Raw genomic sequence first — 19,518 nt, forward strand, 5'->3', positions numbered from 1 at the left:
TTTTCAGCAGGGAATTATGTGATGACAGACTGTTTGCCTAAAATCCGACCTTTAGTACGCTCCTTCAGACAATTGTCCAACTTTCGGCCAATAAATGTTGGATGGCAGGCTAGTAAATTTTCAGCGGACAACAGTCTGTTGTCAGATTTTCATAGCGTGTGTACACAAGTCCGTCACACAAAAGCCCAAAATACAAACACGCATGCTCGGAACCAATGCTCACCAAACGCGACATTAGCAGAAGGTGCCCAAAAGGTGGCGCTAAAGAGCTGAAAAGCCACATAGTAAGTCACTACGTTCGTGTTTGTTGGCCGACAATTGTGTGCCGTTTGTATGCAAGACAAGTTCCTGGCCAACGCCCTTCAGAAAAAAGTCTGACGTTTTGTCTGCAGAAAATCCGATCGTGTGTACGAGGCTTAAGATTGCCATCATCTCTGACCAGCTTCCCTGTCCCTGCTGAAGAAAAGCTTCCCCACAACATGATGATGCCACCACCAGGTTTCTATTCCCACACGTTTCATGCTAGCTACAGGGCTTGGGAAGATATGCTGTACGTGTCTGCACATTATGCCAAAACCCCATTGAGTGGCCTAAAACATGTGATTGCAAATGCCTTATGGTACCCAAACAACTACAAAAAACAAAACAACCTGAGGAGGAAAAGTAAGTTAAAGAAAAAAACAACAAGACTTTAGAAAATGTTGGACCAGGGCCCTTTATTGGGGTTAAATAACAGATCACATTAAGAAACTTTATTGAATATGAATAAACAAAACCTCCTAAATAAATATCAAATCACCAATTGCTCAATAGATTTAGATCTGGAGGCCAAGTCAACAGCTCAAACCATTCTTGAATTCATCAGACCAGGTAACCTTCTTGCATTGCTCCATGGTCCAGTTCTGATGCCCATTGTATGTGGACATGAGTCGGCATGGGCACCCCGACCGGTTTGTGCCCACACAGCCCCATACACGACTGTGTGTTCTGACACCTATTGAACCAGCATTAACTTTTTCAGCAATCTGAGCTACAGAAGCTCTTCTATTGGATCAGACTTCACAGGCCAGCCTTCCCTCCCCACATCCATCAATGAGCCTTGGCCGCCTATTACTGGTCCCTGGCTCTCATTCCTTGGACCACTTTTGGTAGGTCCTGACCAGGAACATCCAACAAGTGGTTGTAAACCTGTCATGGAATCTGAGCAAAGCACATATATCCGTAGTGTTTACTTGTCTCTCTCCAAAGCTCTAAGTGTTGTTTCTCTCTGGTGCTCCGTTCCTCTGTTTTCCCAACACATGGTGTCAATTTGTGTCGGGGAGGGATTTTAGAAAGGAGCTGGTCTATTCACAACACAGTTCTTCTGCTGGGTGGAGGGGGGTGTGTTCCTTTCCTCCAATCAGCTCTCACACACTAGAACTGCAGCCTCTCACCCCCTCCTCTGTGCTGCTGACAGATGAAGATTTTTAAACACAATCTGCACTTTTGAAAGGGTGTAGAGAGGAGAAGACAGCAGATAAACAAGTAAAACTTATGTAGGGAGATTTGTTTCACCTCTGTGTATCATCCGAGGCTGTTCACATCACTAGGTATATGAAAGGGTTTACATCCGCTTTACGTTTGGGGGTTGCTCTGACCCAGTCATCTAGGCAACCCAATCTGGCCCTGATCAAAGCTGCAAAAATCCTTACACTTGTCCCTTCTTCTCCGATTTCAAAACAACTTCAGAGACAACATGTTTACTTGCTGCCTAATATATCCCACCCACTTTTACAAGCCATTGTAACCAGATAATGCATGTCATTCACTGTACCTGTCATCACGTTACATCTGATTGGTGAACAGCGCAGGCAACCCATTGAGAGACATGACATGTAACCAATACTGGAGAAAATACAGGCAGGAAGTGAGGGAAAGAGGCTGCAGGAGATCAGCAGCAGCAACAAAACAAAATGATGAAAAAAAGAGGGGGGTATGAATTGTTTATAATACACAGAACTGCCATTCAGTTACTGTTTAGATGTATTAGGAATGCACTTATAAATCATCATCCATAGGCGAATCCATGAGGTCAGAAGAGCTGCATGCACAAGGAATCCCATTGACTACAATGGCACCATCCGGGTCTCTGTCCTCCTGTCCACACTCTCTGCCATACTGCTGCTGCTGCTAGCCTCGCCTGACCTTTCACTCCTGAACTCCTACCATGCTGGGGGCGGGGCTTCCCACATAAGCCCCACCCCCAGCCAATCCCACAGGACGCGCCTGCCATAGTGCACGTGAGACTACAAGCGTGCGGCTGAATCCCCACGTGATCGCAAGCTGACGGGTCCACATGATCCGGCACTGACTCACTTTCCGCCATTTTGAAGTCGGGCACTTGAGCTCCCGTGCTAAGATAACACAGAGGACGGACCTGCACACATAAAAAAAATCTCATTTACGAGTTATCTGTTAGTTATCATTATTACATTTTCTCTCACGTCTTGTCATTAACTCACTTGCTTCTTACACTCTTGCTCTGACGTAAGCGCGCATACGCCTCAATAACCAATCGCTGAACGCACTCGGAGTGATTGACCTTTTCTTTTTTTTTTTTTTTACTCCAGCCACGCCCCTGCTTACAAATTTGCATTCGGACTCCTATTGGTTCCCCAGCTCAAAGGAATGGGCGTGGCCTCCTCGCTCTTCCTCGAATCCTATCCGCCCTTACTCAGCTGTAGCCAATCCGCGTTCAGTTCCCCTCCCTCTCAGCGGCTGGCCAGTGTTGCCGCTCGGACTCCGCCCACTCCGCACAGCAGCCGCCGATCGCGTCACTTCTGGTTCGGTCCAAAATGGCGACCGCGTCGTCTCTGGAGCGCAGCTGAGGGGCTCCGAGAGGTTTTTTTTTTTTTTTTTTTCCTACCAGCGGCCAGTGACGTCACTCAGGCGAGCCAGTGACGTCAGCGGAGGGAGGCGGAGGAGAGGCGAGCGCTGTGGACTGTGTTGACATCTCGGCTCTTCTCTATACTAACAAAGCCCCGCGGGAGGAATGGGACGCCCCGGCTGAGGTGAGGCGGAAGGGGGCGCTGTGTGGTGTATGGGGAGAGGGGGGGCCCTTGGCACTCTATACAGGCGGCCGGGGAAACTTTCACATTGTCTGTAGCAGCTGATTGGTTGTTGTCAGGGGTAACAGGTCGTCTTCTCCCTGGAGGGGAGTGCTGGACACATGTGTCAGCTGTGCTCAGTCAGTCGGTTGCCATGGGAGATCGCTCCTCCTGAGTTTACAGCACTTTGTATCCATAGAGGTCAGGAGATTGTCCACCCATCAGATAGAACATGATCAGCCACCGGGAATGACAACAACAACACGGCTTATCTGTCACAATGACATCTGGACCTTGGTGACAAGTGAACATGTTGTCTCTGAAGTTGGGTCGAAAGTAGAAAATATGGGCTTGTGGAAGGATTTCAGTGACAGACGAGAGCCGGATTGTAATAGATAGACGATCGTGTCAGAGCAACTCCAGGATCTCTTGTGGGACCATCCCCGCGGTCAGGAGCCATCAAGACGGGTCCAAGGAAGAAACACCCGGTGAGGGGGTGATGTATACCTCCCAACTGTCCCTGATTCCGGGAGTCTGTCCCCTGATTCCGGGAGTCTGTCCCCTGATTCCGGGAGTCTGTCCCCTGATTCCGGGAGTCTGTCCCCTGATTCCGGGGGGTCTGTCCCCTGATTCCGAGGGGTCTGTCCCCTGATTCCGAGGGGTCTGTCCCCTGATTCCGAGGGTCTGTCCCTGATTCCGAGGGGTCTGTCCCCTGATTCCGAGGGGTCTGTCCCCTGATTCCGAGGGGTCTGTCCCCTGATTCCGGGAGTCTGTCCCCTGATTCCGGGAGTCTGTCCCCTGATTCCGGGAGTCTGTCCCCTGATTCCGGGAGTCTGTCCCCTGATTCCGGGAGTCTGTCCCCTGATTCCGGGGGGTCTGTCCCCTGATTCCGGGAGTCTGTCCCCTGATTCCGAGGGGTCTGTCCCCTGATTCCGAGGGGTCTGTCCCCTGATTCCGAGGGGTCTGTCCCCTGATTCCGAGGGGTCTGTCCCCTGATTCCGGGAGTCTGTCCCCTGATTCCGAGGGGTCTGTCCCCTGATTCCGGGAGTCTGTCCCCTGATTCCGAGGGGTCTGTCCCCTGATTCCGGGAGTCTGTCCCCTGATTCCGGGAGTCTGTCCCCTGATTCGGGGGGTCTGTCCCCTGATTCCGAGGGGTCTGTCCCCTGATTCCGAGGGGTCTGTCCCCTGATTCCGAGGGGTCTGTCCCCTGATTCCGGGGGGTCTGTCCCCTGATTCCGGGGGGTCTGTCCCCTGATTCCGGGGGGTCTGTCCCCTGATTCCGGGGGGTCTGTCCCCTGATTCCGGGAGTCTGTCCCCTGATTCCGAGGGGTCTGTCCCCTGATTCCGAGGGGTCTGTCCCCTGATTCCGGGAGTCTGTCCCCTGATTCCGAGGGGTCTGTCCCCTGATTCCGAGGGGTCTGTCCCCTGATTCCGAGGGGTCTGTCCCCTGATTCCGGGAGTCTGTCCCCTGATTCCGAGGGGTCTGTCCCCTGATTCCGGGAGTCTGTCCCCTGATTCCGAGGGGTCTGTCCCCTGATTCCGGGAGTCTGTCCCCTGATTCCGGGAGTCTGTCCCCTGATTCCGGGGAGTCTGTCCCCTGATTCCGGGGGGTCTGTCCCCTGATTCGGGGGGTCTGTCCCCTGATTCCGAGGGGTCTGTCCCCTGATTCCGAGGGGTCTGTCCCCTGATTCCGAGGGGTCTGTCCCCTGATTCCGGGGGGTCTGTCCCCTGATTCCGGGGGGTCTGTCCCCTGATTCCGGGGGGTCTGTCCCCTGATTCCGAGGGGTCTGTCCCCTGATTCCGGGAGTCTGTCCCCTGATTCCGGGAGTCTGTCCCCTGATTCCGGGAGTCTGTCCCCTGATTCCGGGGGGTCTGTCCCCTGATTCCGGGAGTCTGTCCCCTGATTCCGAGGGGTCTGTCCCCTGATTCCGGGAGTCTGTCCCCTGATTCCGAGGGGTCTGTCCCCTGATTCCGAGGGGTCTGTCCCCTGATTCCGAGGGGTCTGTCCCCTGATTCCGGGAGTCTGTCCCCTGATTCCGAGGGGTCTGTCCCCTGATTCCGGGAGTCTGTCCCCTGATTCCGAGGGGTCTGTCCCCTGATTCCGGGAGTCTGTCCCCTGATTCCGGGAGTCTGTCCCCTGATTCCGGGGGGTCTGTCCCCTGATTCGGGGGGTCTGTCCCCTGATTCCGAGGGGTCTGTCCCCTGATTCCGAGGGGTCTGTCCCCTGATTCCGAGGGGTCTGTCCCCTGATTCCGGGGGGTCTGTCCCCTGATTCCGGGGGGTCTGTCCCCTGATTCCGAGGGGTCTGTCCCCTGATTCCGGGGGGTCTGTCCCCTGATTCCGAGGGGTCTGTCCCCTGATTCCGAGGGGTCTGTCCCCTGATTCCGAGGGGTCTGTCCCCTGATTCCGGGGGGTCTGTCCCCTGATTCCGAGGGGTCTGTCCCCTGATTCCGAGGGGTCTGTCCCCTGATTCCGAGGGGTCTGTCCCCTGATTCCGAGGGGTCTGTCCCCTGATTCCGAGGGGTCTGTCCCCTGATTCCGGGAGTCTGTCCCCTGATTCCGAGGGGTCTGTCCCCTGATTCCGGGAGTCTGTCCCCTGATTCCGGGGGACTGTCCCTGATTCCGGGAGTCTGTCCCCTGATTCCGGGAGTCTGTCCCCTGATTCCGGGGGTCTGTCTGTCCCTGATTCCGGGGGGTCTGTCTGTCCCTGATTCCGGGGGGTCTGTCTGTCCCTGATTCCGGGGGGTCTGTCTGTCCCTTGATTTGGGAGGGTCTGTCCCTGACAGATTGGGAGGGTCTGTCCCTTGATTTGGGAGGGTCTGTCCCTTGATTTGGGAGGGTCTGTCCCTTGATTTGGGGGGGTCTGTCCCTTGATTTGGGAGGGTCTGTCCCTGACAGATTGGGGGGGTCTGTCCCTTGATTTGGGAGGGTCTGTCCCTGACAGATTGGGGGGGTCTGTCCCTTGATTTGGGGGGTCTGTCCCTTGATTTGAGGGGTCTGTCCCTGACAGATTGGGAGGGTCTGTCCCTTGATTTGGGGGGGTCTGTGCCTTGATTCCGGGGGTCTGTCCCTGACAGATTGGGAGGGTCTGTCCCTTGATTTGCAGCAATGTCCCTCTTTCCCCCTCATTTGTCCCTCATTTTGGTCTGATCTATATAATTGTATATAAAATGCACTTTTTATCTATCAAAAAGTGTTTCCCAGTGCTAAACTTTTCATCTGATTTCTAAATTGGTGGATTTGTACATTTATCAAAGCCCATATAATTGAGCAGTAGTGGTAAAAAAAAGCCCTTGTGGTTTTAATCAACCTTTTTTGGGTTAATTCTCCTTTAAGGGGGTGTGGCAGGGGGCGTGTCCTATGTCTACATACATTTGCTAGTTGGTGTCCCTCATTCCCATCTCAAAATGTTGGGAGGTATGGGTGATGGGCAGCCATGGTACATTGATGGATGGGGGAGGCTGCACTGTATAGTCCCATCCAATAGAAGGCACCTGTACATCCAATTGTTGTTGTTTCTGATAGGTGTGAGAACACAGAGTAGTGTATGGGGCTGAGTAGCTACAGACTGGTCAGGGTGCCCATGAGGACTAGGGTTGCCACCTCATCCCTTTAAACCCGAATTACACAGGTTCTGTGGCTGATTAAGGTGGTAATTAAACTCTCTTGGTGCCTTATCTGCATTCAATTAGCCTCAGAACCTGTGTAATTTATATGTGTTCGGGTTTAAAGGGATGAGGTGGCAACCCTAATGACCTCTGTTCAGCCGAAAGTTCCTACAATGAGCACATGATCATCAGAACTGGACCAGGGATGGAAGGAGGAGGCCTGGTCTGACCAATCATGTTTTCTTTTACATCATGAGGATGGCCGGGTGTCACTTACCTTACCTGGGGAAGAGATGGCACCAGGATGCATTATGGGAAGAAGACAAGCCGGGGGAGGCAGTGTGATGATTTGGGAAACTTGGCTCCTGCTGTTCATGTGGATGTTATTAGACACGTATCACCTACCTAAATATTGTTGGTAACAAAGTACATCCCTTCATGGAAACTGCATTCCCTGATGGCAGTGGCTTCTTTCAGCAGGATAATGGTCCCTGCTACACTGCAAACAATTGACCGAGAATGGTTTGAGAAACACAACAACAAGTTGGGGGTGTTGACTTGACCTCCCAATTCTTCAGATTTCAATCCAATCGAACAAATGTGGGATGTTCTAGAAATGCAAGTCTGATCCATGGAGGCCTCACCTCCCAACTTGCAGGACTTGAAGGATCTGCTACGGAGGATTTGTTGCCCGGTACCACAGTGTACCTTCAGAGGTCTAGTTAAGTCCACGCCTGGACAGGTTATGGTGGGTGGTCAGAATGTTATGACTGATCGGTGTTCATGCTGCAGACATTGATATGGAGGAACATTAGACACACCGCGGGATGTTTATTCATCTGTGCTGTGAAATGTAGATGGAAGAATTGGTTGTTTTTATTTTATTTTTTTTCTTGGAAGAGATTGTGTATGTTCAACTTAAAGGATAATTTCACCTTTACATAAAAATAATAAGTGCACATTTTTCATTTATTATTTATTTATATATTTTTTTTTGTTCTGAGCCTGTAAAGTATTTGCACCCACGATCAGCAAATTTGTGGGTGTAATTCCACGGTCCCGCAGACTGTCTGTGTATCTGAATGTTTGTACCTCCGATACAGGTAACACTGACAGGAACCATCAATGGACTACCAGAGCGTTCAACGGCGCCATAGTAGTTCATTGAAAACTACAAGCTGACAGCCCCAAAGGATGAGAGTACTTGTACTTTTCACCTTCACAGAACACTGTGAATGAATGACCTAGATTGATTTAGAAGAGGCGGGGAGCAGAGGCTGGTGCACCTGTAACATTTTATATATATATATATATATATATATGATACAAAGGGGGTGGCATGCATGACAATAGAAGTCATGTTATTGCCATCCCTGTTTGCAGTCCCTGTACAGCAGGGCTGGAGTGTACGAGCTAGAAGCAGAACAAGGAGCCAGTTAGTTCATGAGCAGAGAATCATGTTCAGAGAGTAGCAGAGCTGTTGCTTCTCCTGTCATTGTACAGCCTCAAGCTGAGGTGTGTTTAGGATGATCTTGCCCAGAAGAAGTTGAATGATGCTGACCATCAGACTGTGGACGTTTTTGTGGTAGTGCTGGAGGAGGGGGTGTCTCTAGAATAAAGGTTATTATTGCAGCAAAAGCTGACTTTGATTTTTACCTTTTTTTTTTTTTTTTTTTTTTTTGACTGTAGTTCTTTAACTACTTGATATCCTTCAAGCGGAGCTCCACCTAAAAGGGGAAGCTCCGCTTATCTGCCACCCCCCTCCGGTGCCACATTCTGGGGGCGGGAGTGTGTAACGGTTACCTGGTTTTGATAGGTACCTGTCCCCACTTCTGGGAGACCTGGCTATGGCAAAGGTCCCCCAGTAGTCCTGCCCCCCTCCTCCTTCCCCCATGCCGCCGGGTATGCTTTGCGCATGCGCAGTAGGGCTGTAATTCTTCACTGCCGGTTTCCCTTACAGGCAATGGAGGCGGCAGCATCCGAGAGAGATGGAAACATTGGCTGGGTGCTGACATTGCTGGATTCTAGGACAGGTATCTGTCCATATACCTGTATTAAATGTCAGCAGCCACAGTATTTGTAGCTGCTGACTTTTAATTGTTTCATGGAGGGCTGGAGTTCCGCTTTAAGGCATTTTGTAAATGATCAGGAATTCAAGTGGTTGGGAAACCATTTGACAGGAGCAGCTGTGAGCTTTGTACGTTGTCTTTCAGCTGACAGTCAGCTTTCCAGTAAAAGTAATCTGAGTGGCTCTATAGCTGCCTGATCACTTTCACCATACTGCCGCCCCAATCCCGTGTGGTTCCCAGCTCTCCCATTGCAGGAAGAGATTGAGGAACATCCATTCTCTAATCTTTTTGTGATGATTGATTCCAGGAACGACATGCATTTTATCCTTTCGTGATTCAGTTCATTAAAGCCGGCCATAGACTGCGGTTTTCTTTTCTGCAACCACAGATTCTTGATTCCCCCATGAACACAGTCAGTGTTGATGGTGAATCCCTCCTGCAGAGCTATGGTGTTCCATCAACCGGGAGAGCCCTCCCTACCGGGAGAACATACATTGATTATTGCCAGCGACTCTAGCCACTGGCAATAATCACATGAAAAATCGGACAGGCTGGTTGTACCCATGTTAATCGATCTATCAACTTGTGTACAATCAGCCTACTCATACATGATTCAAGTCTCGGCCGGTCCCTGCTGAACCGGCAGAGATTTAAAACGTTTATGGCTGGCTTAAGTCCCCAAGTGCTGTGGGGCATGCAGCTACTCCAGCACAATTTGGGCTTGATTAGCTAAAGGGGAGACATTGGGGGGGTCAACAGATCCCAATGTCTCCATAAAAAGAACTTGCCCATGCTATCACAGCGATGGCCCCCTTGTGATAGCAATAAAGTTAAAAGGAGGAAAAAAGTTTTAAAAATACATTATAATAGAAAAAAAAATACAAAGTACCTTTTTGCCCTGTGTACACATGTATGTAAACAGCAGTTGTAGCACATATGAGTTATCGCTGCAAATGAAGTAAGAGCGATCATTTTAGGGCCATCGTTCACCATTAATTCACAATAATAGTTTTGGGTATTGTAGTTTTTCACCATTTTGAGACTTGACATGTTTGGTATCTATTTACTTGACACAGCCCCATCTTTTATGTTTTACCAAATAACAGATATTGCATTGTGTTGAAAGCACTAAAATTCATTTTAGTGTATTTTTATTTTTCCTGGAAATACGGTATGTGTTTGATAAACAGTTGTTCAAATATTGTGTGACAAAAAATTGCAACAGCCACCTTTTTATTCTACAGGGCCTCTGCCTTAGAAAATATATAAGTATTTGGGGGCTCTAAGTGATTTTTCTTCAGGTGGATACTTTATTTATTTGTCATTTGGATAGTCCTAAGGTTTTAGAATGGCTGTCTGTTTTTATTGTCTGTGACCCTGTTAGGCCCAGTTCACACTGCCGCAACTTCATATTCAGTAAGGTTGAAAAAAAGACACCAGTCCATCTAGTTCAATCTGTGTGGGTGTGTGTTTATTACAATAGTACATTGTATATCCCTGTATGTTGTGATTGTTAATCCGCTATAGGGCGGGCGGGAAGTGGCTGACGTCCGGGAAGTGGTTCCGTTATCCTGACTGGGCGTCATATGATGTCCAGCAGGATAACATGCCGCCGCACGCCCGCGGGGGCACGTTTTGCGGCGATAGGTGGAGCAGTGTGTCAGCCTGCTACACCGATCTTGGTAAAGAGCCTTCGGCGGAGGCTCTTTACCACGTGATCAGCCGTGTCTAATCACGGCTGATCACGCTGTCAATAGGAAGAGCCATTGATCGGCTTTTCCTCACTCGCGTCTGACAGATTGTTTATCAGCGCAGCCCCCCCTCAGATCACCACACTGGACCACCAGGGATCGCCACTAGGACCACCAGGGAAGGGGCAACATGTGGATGGCCAGGTATGTACCCCATGGCCATCCACATGTGCCCAAACTGTGCCAATCAGTGCCCAGGCACCGGCACCATTATGTTTTTAGTTATGCCCAGCAATGCCACCAATACATATTATCAGTGCCACCAATCAGTGTCATCAGTGCCATCTGTCATTGCCCATTGGTGCCACCTGTCAGTGCCCATCAGTGGCACCTATCAGTGCCACCCATATGTACCAATCAGTGCCGCCTATCAGTGCCCATCGGTGCCACCTATCAGTGCCCATCGGTGCCACCTATCAGTGCCCATCGGTGCCACCTATCAGTGCCCATCGGTGCCACCTATCAGTGCCCATCGGTGCCACCTATCAGTGCCCATCGGTGCCACCTATCAGTGCCCATCGGTGCCACCTATCAGTGCCCATCGGTGCCACCTATCAGTGCCCATCGGTGCCACCTATCAGTGCCCATCGGTGCCACCTATCAGTGCCCATCAGTCCCGCCTATCAGTGCCCATCATCAGTGCCCATCAGTGCCACCTCATTGGTGCCACCACATCAGTGCCCGTCAGTGCAGCCATATCAGTGCCCGTCATTGAAGAAGAAAACGTACTTATTTACAAAAAATTTTAACAGAAACAAAGAAAAACTTGTTTTTTTTTCAAAATTTTCAGTCTTTTTTTTTTTTGTTGCGCAAAAACTAAAAACCGCAGAGACGATCAAACACCACCAAAAGAAAGCTCTATTTGTGGGAACAAAATGATTAAAAATTTGTCTGGGTACAGTGTTGTATGACCGCGCAATTGTCATTCAAATTGCGACAGCGCTGAAAGCTGAAAATTGGTCTGGGCGGGAAGGTGTCTAAGTGCCCTGTATTGAAGTGGTTAAGATGCCCATCTAATAGTTTTTTTAAACTATCAATGCTCCCTGCTGACACCACTGCTTGTGAAAGAGAATTCTACATCCTTACCGCTCTGACATTAAAGAACCCTCTATGCTGATTACGGTTAAACTGCTTCTCTTCCAATTTCAATGAATGGCCGCGTGTCTTTTTAAACTCCTTTCTCTAAAAAGTTTTTTCCCTATGCTACAGTCACCAGTAAGGTATTTGTATATCGCTATCATATCTCCTCTGAAGCGACTTCAAAGTCGACATCCCAGCGAGACTTCGGCACAACTTGCATATGACTACTTTAACAGAAGTCATAAAGAATGTAGCTGCCCACCCCATTAATTTGTTCAGATCTTTTTTGCAAGGTTTCCACAACCTGCAGAGAAGTTATTGCCCTGCTTAGCTTAGTATCGTCTGCAAATACAGAGATTGAGCTGTTTACCCCATCCTCCAGGTCATTTATGAACAAATTAAACAGGATTAGTCCCAGGACAGAACCCTGGGGGACCCCACTACCCACCCCTGACCATTCCGAGTACTCCCCATTTCTCACCACCCTCTGAACTCACCCTTGTAGCCAGTTTTCAATCCATGTACTTACCCTATGGTCCATGCCAACGCACCTTATTTTGTACAGTAAACGTTTATGGGGAATTGTGTCAAATGCTTTTACAAAATCCAGATACACCACGTCTACGGGCCTTCCTTTATCTAGATGGCAGCTCACCTCCTCATAGAAGGTAATAGATTGGTTTGGCAAGAAAGATTCTTCATGAATCCATGCTGATTACTGCTAATGATATCATTCTTATTACTAAAATCTTGTATATAGTCCCTTATCATCCCCTCCAGTCCCATCCAATGGGGAGGGAGCTGGGGGCGGGGCCATGCACCGCACTATGTGTGTCTACAGATACACAGAACCTGGCTCGGGAGTAAGTCACACGTCTGCCCCCACAGCAAGCACTTTTTATGGGGGCAGACACTGAAGAGGAAGAGTGAACATTGCCTGCGGGTGACCCGAGAAGAGCAAGTTCAGGACTACTCTGTACAATACAGAACAGGTAAGTATAACATGTTGTTTTTTAACCACTTGCGGACCGTTTGCCCACAATTTACTATGGACAGGCGGACCTGTGCGGGCAAAGCGACATACTGGTACGTCTCTGCCTGCTTTAGGATGTGTGCCCCACTGACACCCGCTGTGATTGTACACCCCGAGGAAGTCTGGCCAATTAATTATTGTTGGGACCTGCTCATCGGCTGTGTCCAATCACAGCCCAGAGCTCTGTGTTAACAATCAACACAGGGCTTTGTACAGAGGGAATGATATTCATTTCTTATTCCTGCAAATCAGGGATAAGAAACAGATATTTAGTAAAAAGTAGCACACATTACACACATTAATATGTGTTAGACACACAATTAATCCTTTGATCGCCCTAGATGTTAACACCTTCCCTGCCAGTAACAGTAAAGTGACAATACAGTATTATCACTGATTACTGCATTGGTGTAACTGGTGATGTCGCTGACCACTGCCATAAATAGTAAAAAAAAAAAAAATCCAGCATCTATACCAGGGGTTTGCAATTAGCGGACCTCCAGCTGTTGCAAAACTACAAGTCCCATCATGCCTCTGCCTCTGGGTGTCATGCTTGTGGCTATCAGAGTCTTGCTATGCATCATGGAACTTGTAGTTCTGCAACAGCTGGAGGTCCGCTAATTGCATATCCCTGATCTATACCATAGTTTGTAGATACTATAACTTTCACACAAAACCAATTAATATATACTCATTTGAATTTTTTTTTTTTTTAAGACATGTAGCAGAATACATTTTGGCCTAATATGATGAATACATTTTATTTTTATTATTGGATATGTTGGATACAGAAAGTAGAAAATGTTTTTTTTTTTTTTTTTGTTTTTTTTTTTTACATTTACAGTCTCTTTTTTAGTTTTTAGAAAAAAAAAAACCTAAAGGTGATCAAATGCCACCAAAAGAAAGCGCTATTTTTGTGTTAAAAAAATATGATATAAATTTTTAATTGGGTGCATCGCTGCATGACCGCAATTACCAGTTAAAGTAGCACAGCGCTGAATAGCAAAAAATGGCCTGGTCATGAAGGGGTAAAATCTTCCAGAGCTCAAGTGGCTATTTTAAAAATTGAATAAAATCCTTTAGTAACGCTTTTAAGGTTAATATAAAGAAGTGCAATATAAAGTATGTTGTGCGGTATTCTGATTAGTTCAGCTTCACTTAGTAAAGTGATGATAATGGGGACAAATGAACAGTTATATCATAATAATAATAATAATAGGGGCAAATGAACAGTTATATCATAATAATAATAATAATAGGGGCAAATGAACAGTTATATCATAATAATAATAATAATAATAGGGGCAAATGAACAGTTACCGGTATATGATAATAATAATAATAGGGGCTAATGAACAGTTATATAATAGGGACTAATGAACAGTTATATCATAATAATAATAATAATAGGGGCTAATGAACAGTCATATGATAATAATAATAGGGACTAATGAACAGTTATATAATAGGGACTAATGAACAGTTGATTCTCGTGTGTTTTGGTCTATTGTAATCACATAGTTGGATTATCCTTTTCTTAATATGTATTGTAATATTTTTATTACTGTTTACAGACAGCAGACTTATTTTCTGTCATGGACAAGCATAGCGGTTACAATACAGATGCCAGGTTTTTTATACGTTTGTACGGTTATTCCAGGATTTGCTGCACCTGCCCAGGAAGTTGTCTTTAGTAATTAATTTCACTTGGATTTTGTTTTTAAACTTGGCAGTTGTCATGACTGTGTCCTTTGTGCATGTCTGTACACCTTCTTCTGCATACCGCCTGTTTATGTTCATGTCCTGTATACTTAACTTTGACTTTTAAAAGTGCTGTGACACCTTAGGAGTGGTGTATGATCTTTTATTTAGGTGTACCGAACCTTAAAGTGATCAGATTTTTTAATCATCTATTTTGAATGCGTTGTCTTTTAGTTCTTGCATGCCATATGTTCTTGTTGAAGCTGGTGTCATGACTGCTGCCCCAGGTTTCTTGTTTTAGGGTCACTCGATTCTCCCATCAACACTGATTGTGTTCCCTCCCATTGATTTATTGTGGAGGGGGGGAGGGGATTGTGTATGGAGCCATCCCTGCTGGGAGAGCACAGTGGTCATTGCTTTCTAAAAATCCGACATGCTGGTTGTATCCAAGTTTATCAATGGATGAATGGAGATTTGAACCATCTATGGCTGGCTTTATTGTCTTGCAGCATACTATGGAGCCATCCTTGCATGTACGGATTAGAGTTGTGTGTCCCTACTCTGTGTGCATCAATGGCACACACAGCCCCATAGTCTAGGATGGCAGGGCACCTCCCTGCTCCTCAGTTCTCCAGGCTGACTCTGGACTGCACTGTAAACTGTTAACACTTTCCTGTGAAGACTGTAAATTCAGGGAAGCAGCACTAACAGAACAGGAGGCAGCAGCATTAAAAGTTGTAAGCTGCAGGTGCTGGGGAAAAAATTGTAACAAATAGTTTACTGGGGAATGTTTATTTTATTGTGTCTAATTTGTTAACCGCTTGACCTCCGACAGATTTACCCCCCCCCCTCCCACTCTTCATGACCAGGCCACTTTTTGTGATGCTGTCACATTAACTGACAATTGCATGGACATTCAACGCTGTACCCAAATAAAATGTATGTCCTTTTTTTTTTCCCCCACAAATAACCATATCTTTTGTTGGTATTTGGTCACCTCTGCATTTATTTATTTATTTATTTATTTATTTGCACTATAAACAAAAAAAAAATAAAAAAAAAAACAATTTTGAAAAAATAAGTTTTTTTTTTTGTTTTTTTTACACTTGGCTATAAAACATATCCAATTAAAAAATAGTAAATTTCTTCATCCATTTAGGCCGATATGTATTCTGCTACATTTTTGGTAAAAAAAAAAAATCCCAATAAGTGTCTATTGATTGGTTTGCACAAAAGTGTCTACAAACTATGGGATTTTGAAAAAAAAATGTATTTAATTTTTTTTTATTGTACTAGTAAAGGTGGCGATCAGTGACTTAAAGTGGGACTGTGATATTGCGGCGAACAAATTGGCCACCTGACACCTTTATTTGGCAACCAGTAACACGAATACAGTGATCAGTGCAAAAAAATATACACTGTCACTGTACTAATGACACAGGCAGGGAAGGGGTTAACTTCTAGGGGCGATCAAAGGGTTAATTGTACAATTAGCTTGTGAGTCAGTGTTATGGTGGGGGGGTGCTTTTACTAGTGGAAGGCATTGATCAGTGTTTCTGCTTTACAGGAACACAGGATCCATGCCTTCTGTACTCACAGATCTGCCTTGTTTACATAGACAGACTGCCATTCTGCCTGTGTACAAGCATTGGTGGGTAGCGGTGGATTTTGAGTCCGCCATACAAGCCAATCAGCTCCTGCTGTGCATATGCGCATGGGAGACACATCGCCGTCACACAGATAGGGATCGTAAATGTTCGCTGAGCTGCGCAAGCGCGGCTCTGTGTTCTTGACAGCTGATAGGCAGGAGGATGCATTTATGGCAGAAGAGATCATTAGGGTCTCTTCCTTCATAAATACCCTGCCTGTCAGCACATTTAAAAGAAATTGCCTTTACTGTCACTTTAAGGCATGCAACTGTATTGCGAAAAAAAAAAAAAAAAAAACTACTCCAAATTGCAACCTCAAGGCTCAAGAATTAAAAATGTATTGTGTTGTAGGGTATTTCTGCCAAGTGAGCTTCCTGTATTGTAAACTTGATGGGTGAGCTTTACCTGTTCTAGTTCCTGGTTATGTTTCTGCCAACCTTGGAGTTTTGGTGTTCTTATTTTTCACAAAATATATATGAGAATGCTGCACCTACCTCGGTGTCAACAGTTCCCTCCAATCTCAATCCCTTTTAGATGTACAAAGTGCAACATCACATTATAAGCCATTAAATATCCAGTAGCATAAAATGTACTCCACCTCGATTATTAATTACGTGAACACAAAGTCTGCTGCCTCAGTTTTTATGATACTCCAGAATTTTATGAAGAGTGATCATATGAATTGCAATTAATTGCCAAGTCCCTCTTTGCCATAGAAATTAACCAAATCTCATAAAAAACTTTTCCACTGCATTTGTGAAGAAGGCTTCAAGGCGCCCAAGAAAGTCCAGCAAGCTCCAGGACCGTCTCCTACAGTTGTTTTAGTTGTGGGATCGGGGCACCACCAGTGCAGAGCTTGCTCAGGAATGGCAGCAGGCAGGTGTGAGTACATGGGCACACAGTGAGGAGAAGACTTTTGGAGGATGGCCTGGTGTCGAGAAGGGCATCAAAGAAGCCACTTCTCTACAGGAAAAACATCAGGGACAGACTGATATTCTATAAAAGGTACAGGGATTGGACTGCTGGGGACTGGGGTAAAGTCATTTTCTCTGGTGAATCCCCTTTCCGATTGTTTGGAGTATCTGGCAAAAACCTTGTACAGAGAAGAAAAGGTGAGCGCTACCATCAGTCTTGTGTCATGCCACCAGTAAAGCATCCTGAGACCATTCATGTATTCTCAGCCAAGGGAGTGGGGCTCACTCACAATTACACAGCTATGAATAAGGAATGATACAAACACATCCTCTGAGAGCAACTTCTCCCAACCCACCAAGAACAGTTTGTGAGGAACCATGCCTTTTCCAGCATGATGGAGCAGGCATGTCCAAAGTCCGGCCCACGGGCCAATTGCGGCCTGTGTTCCGGTTTAATGCGGCCCCACTGGTAATTTTGGATTTTTTTTTTTTTTGTGGTCCCCAACGAATCCCCGAGCACCGTGCGGCGCTCGGGAATTCGTTTGGGGCAGGCCCACAAAAGATATAGAGGGATGGGTGCCGTCAGATTACATACGGGAGAATCTCCTGTTTACTTGGCGACATCTGTAATAGGAAGTCCTGTCTCCTGGGTTGGCATTGGACGACTGTTCTGTCTATCATAGGAGGCGGGACTTTGTATTAAAGAGGCCGCCGAGTAAATAGGAGATTCTCCTGTATGTAATCTGTTGGCACTCGTCCCACTGAGGCTGCATTCATGGCAATGGTGAGGCTGCAGGTGGGCGCTTATTAGGCTGCATTGATGGGCACTGACCCTTATTTTGCTTCACAGTTCTTTATTTAAAATTTCATTTTTTTTCCTGAAACGTAACTCTTAAAATGAAGGTGTGTGTTATACACCACTCCAAATAACACACCCGAGCTCATTCTTCACCACACACAGCCACAAAGGCAAGAGAATTCTTGTTGGGCAGTGTATTCATTAATTTGCATTTAATTTTAATGGTTCAAAGAATGTTGAGCAAAATGGTCGGCCCTCACGCATGTTCACTTAATCAAATCTGACCCTCTGTAGCCTCCCTGGCGGTTTTCCCGAGTGTGGCTCGGGGTTAAAATTCAGTACCATTAGCGGTAACCCCGAGCCACACTCGGGATTACATCGCAGGATCCTGGTGCCTCCTTACTTACCTTGTCCCTGGGATCCTGCGATGTCCCCCGCTGTGTCTGCGGGCTCCGTCCTCCTCCGAAGCCTCTCCGTGCCAGGCTCCATTCCCTGCGAGCGGCGCGACGCACGGGGGCGGAGCCTGGCGGCAAATTGAAAAAAGTGTAAAATCATAACACATACAGTATTGTAATCTTACAGATTACAGTACTGTATGAAATTATTTCACATCCCTTTTGTCCAATGCCCTGCATGCAGTTTTATATTGTATATACTGTTCTTTCTGCCTGGAAACTGGAGATTGTCCATAGCAACCAAAAAGTGTCCCTTTACATCAAAAGTGGCTTTAGACCAGCTAGAAAACAGTGATAGTAAATTAGAACACTTGCAGAATTGAGCGATAGTGAATTGTGGGGAAATTTATTTTATTATTAATTTTTTTTTTTTTTTTTAATTATTTATTTTTATTTATTATATTATAATTTATGTTTTTGTGTTTCAAACTTCATCATACCCGGGATATCTACTAGACTCTTGTTTGGACAGATTTAAGTGTGTTATTGTTAAGAATTACAGACCTACAATATAAAACGCCAAATTTCCATGCAAAATAATTGTACCGCTTTCAGCACCTAAAATCCGAAAGAATCATACCGCCAGGGAGGTTAAAAAAAGATTGGACACCCCTGCCATAAGGCAAAAATGATAACTAAGTGGCTTGGGGAACAAAACATCCAAACTTTGGGTCCATGGTCAGACCTTAATCCCATTGAGAAATTGTGGTCAGTCCTCAAGAGGAGGGTGAACAAAAAACCCCACAAATTCTGACAAACTCCAAGCATTGATTATGCAAGAATGGGCGGCCATCAGTCAGGATGAGGCCCAGAAGTTGATTGACAGCAAGCCAGGGCGAATCGCAGAGGTCTTGAAAAAGAAGAGTCAACACCGCAAATATTGTCTCTTTGCATAAACTTTATGTAATTGTCAATAGAAGCCTTTGACACTTATGAAATGCTAGTAATTATACTTCAGCATACCATAGTAACATCTGACAAACAGGATCTAAAAACACTGAAGCTGCAGACTTTGTGAAAATGAATATTTGTGTCCTTCTCAAAACTTTTGGCCACAGCTGTATTTTTCTACATCCAATACTTCTTATAATCCACCACTTGTATTCCTGATAATATCATGTATAGTGACTCCCAGCACCATTCATTTATGTGCTTATCTCAAGTGACGGCCTTGCAAATTTTTAGGTCAAGGAACACTTTTTCCTCACTTCGGGACTTCTTTCAGGTTCCACTTGGATGAAGCCTTTTTTGGAGATCCTCCTCCGGTTGCCACTTGTGATGGTATAGAAGTATACGTTGTGGGAACACAATTTTTTTTTCTTGCAGCCACTCTTTTTAGTATCTTTTTTTATTTATTTATATTTTTATTTTGA

General features: G+C 46.2%; 1 protein-coding gene across 2 annotated transcripts in view; it reads left to right on the top strand.

The window, feature by feature from the left end:
- Positions 1–2,757: 2,757 nt before the first annotated feature.
- Positions 2,758–19,518, top strand: part of KDM2A (lysine demethylase 2A) — a 162,339-nt gene continuing 145,578 nt past the window's right edge. Inside the window, exon 1 of one of the 2 annotated variants that reach the window (XM_073597085.1) lies at positions 2,758–3,050. The gene's annotated coding sequence lies outside the window, so the exon portion shown is untranslated. The remainder of the gene's footprint in view (positions 3,051–19,518) is intronic. The other variant, XM_073597086.1, reaches the window with a different exon arrangement.

Source organism: Aquarana catesbeiana, linkage group LG08 (genome assembly GCF_042186555.1).
Source record: "Aquarana catesbeiana isolate 2022-GZ linkage group LG08, ASM4218655v1, whole genome shotgun sequence".
NCBI classification, from domain to species: domain Eukaryota; kingdom Metazoa; phylum Chordata; class Amphibia; order Anura; family Ranidae; genus Aquarana; species Aquarana catesbeiana.